The sequence below is a fragment of the Teleopsis dalmanni genome, unplaced genomic scaffold (genome assembly GCF_002237135.1).
Source record: "Teleopsis dalmanni isolate 2A unplaced genomic scaffold, ASM223713v2 unscaffolded_contig_2053, whole genome shotgun sequence".
NCBI lineage: Eukaryota > Metazoa > Arthropoda > Insecta > Diptera > Diopsidae > Teleopsis > Teleopsis dalmanni.
The window spans coordinates 1-2,809 of NW_024033435.1; the positions used below are offsets into that span (position 1 = coordinate 1).

Sequence of the window (2,809 nt, forward strand, 5' to 3'; positions counted from 1 at the left end):
CTTTTTTTATCTAAATTCGAAATTTTAAGCCCACATTTAAATGGATTAAAAATAATTTCCTTCTTTTTATCGCATACATTTTGTCAAATAAATTTCGATTTCATCAATGAGTTTTTTAACATCCATCGCACTAGTAATTCGTATGAAATGCGAAAAAAAAACATCAGATACAGAATCCGACAGGTCTAGTATTTTAGTGACGACATTGACTCCATATCGCATAATTTAATAGACCTAATCAGCTGTAAGCAATAAACAATAAGCCGCGTGATGTCATGATATTCCAAATTGTATATGGTACAGTAACAGCTTTGGTAGGATTTACAAGCAACATTATCTATAAGTATAAATTAATATTTTATTGACTTCTTTTTAATTAAAAATTAGTTTGAGTTTAAATAGTTAATGAAATTATTACAATCATGATTTTATATAGATACTTAGGTGTGGCTAGGTAGTAGCTTAGGTGAATAAAAAGGAGGGTAAATAATATAAAGAGATAGAATCTTTATAGTATACACATTAGACTGTGTGAAAACCACCTATTTCTTATATTGTTTAGAGCACTATTTGTGCTCAGTATTCATTTATTATTCATTTAAATAATAAATAATGAGCCACATTATTTTTATTATTTAACAAGACTAATTCGGTATATACTTTGTGATAATGATTGAAATTATATATTTTCAATTTGAGTTCATATAACCGTAAACATATGCATATATTATACCTTTACACTATTATATTTATTGTTCTGCGATTGACAGAACTATTCATTTTATTTAAAAATTATTCTTATCGCTGCACATTAATTGAGTTTATAATGAAGTGAAAACTTCAATAATATAATATGTAGACAGTGTGGTACTCGCATAACACCAATTTGTTTGGCAGAGGTTCATGTTAAGTAAATATGGTATGTGATTCATTGCAGAGGAACTTAAGGGTGAAATATAGAAAATATATTAATGTTAATATATATCATATTGTCAGTTCTTCCGTTTTTCAGTATTTGAATTGATGAAGAAATGACTTTGAATATTTTTTCAAATGTTCTCATTTTTATCCCTCGAAAACAGACAGACTCTTTTATGTTGAAGCAGATATGTTATGTTGGATAATATCGGATTATTCAAATAAAGTTTTATATTATTCAACTCATAGGGAATATGTTTTCCGATATCTTTTTACTACCTAAAAGGCACTAACTTTACTATATTACACAAAACTTACATATATATGAAAAATATAAAAACAGCTAAATTCTTATTAAACTTAGACTAGGTGCTCTCTAATAATAACAAAATTTAAATTTATTAATAATATTATTAAGATATTTTGAAGTTACAAAACAGCTATAGACAAGTGCAGGCATTTCACCTGGACCCATGTTAAATACAACTTTTATACCGGTACCTACATCGTGTTTTTATACTTTCTTCCTCATCTCATTCCATGTACAAAGTCTTCAACCTTTTGTGTGTTTGCTGTGAAATGGGCATTTGGTTACAGCAGTAGCAACAACAACAGCAACAACAACAACAACAACAACAGATAATACAATAGAATCGTTGGCCTATTTCAGTTAACACTTTTATTTGTTAATTTCTTAAATAAACTTAATCAACTGACGATTATAGTTAACAATGAAATTTATAGACTAATATTGCTGAAGTGTTCTTGCTGGAGTTTCAATATTCGTAATGGAGGTTATTAATCTTTCAAGTCACTATACAATCAATACGTCAACTATTAGAACTTTGTGCCTTTTTTACATATTATAATCCTACTTTCTCAATAATTTCACAATTTAAATATTTTGTTGGTATCACCTTTGAGTAATATGCTAACATTTACTTACGTGTCTGACGCTCTTCCTCTGTATATTGGAGTGCCTTGTTAACAGGTTATATTTTTCGTGCTTTTTCCTCATATCATTTTAACTAAAATTAACTTGTATCACCCTAAAACAGGATTAAAGTAATGTTATATACGCTTAATATTATTGCCACAAACTCACCACCACTGCACCTAACAGTTCCTGTAAAGTATCTGCTTTTTATTCATGCATTTCATCACTCTCCAAGATGCCAACTATATAATCACCAAAAATCGATTCATCTCTCTGCCACTTGTTTAATTTTTCCAGTAATAATTTCTTTCAAATGATATATGTACGTCGTATTAATCTTTTTAATTGTTACTGATTAATTTTTTTTAACTTTTGGATCAGTTTTGTTGTTTAGTGCAACTGATTTCATTTTAAATTTACATTGTCAATTTATCTTATAAATTCATTGTAAGTTGATATTTTGTTAGATTATAAATAATTTACTTTACTTTTAAATTTAAGTAATTTCCTCCATTTACTTTATTTGTTTAGTTGTCATTTGATAACTGTCATTTACAGTGGTGGCAATAAATATGTTCTTTGATATTGAAATGACATGTTTAATAGAGTATATTGTACATAATAATATTCGGACAAACAACTTCCACATTAGGCTTTTAGAACAAAATCTTGTAAAATTTTTTCTTATATGAGGTTAGGATTATGTAAATTGAAATTGATTTAGTGCTAGACTTCAAAAAGAAATTAAAATAAGGCATTTTAAAACTGTTTATTTGGTCTGCAATCTCTTTCGCCCATATGGAAAGAATCCGTCTTTTCGAGATATATATGTTCTTTGTGTTTGGTTGAAACTTTTAAGAAAAAAAATGTATTTGAAACAAATGAAACTCTAAATTATTTGAGTTTATAGAATTTTTCTTTGATGTTGTGGTGCTTTTATGTATTTTTAACCAT

The 2,809-nt window shown here is 27.3% G+C and overlaps 1 long non-coding RNA gene across 1 annotated transcript; it reads right to left on the bottom strand.

The window, feature by feature from the left end:
- Window positions 1-92: 92 nt before the first annotated feature.
- LOC119664497 lies at window positions 93-2,287 on the bottom strand. The gene is made up of 3 exons (XR_005251212.1): window positions 2,024-2,287; window positions 1,865-1,967; window positions 93-337 (listed from the first exon to the last, which is right to left on the bottom strand). It is a non-coding gene; the product is annotated as an uncharacterized LOC119664497 (long non-coding RNA).
- Window positions 2,288-2,809: the final 522 nt, after the last annotated feature.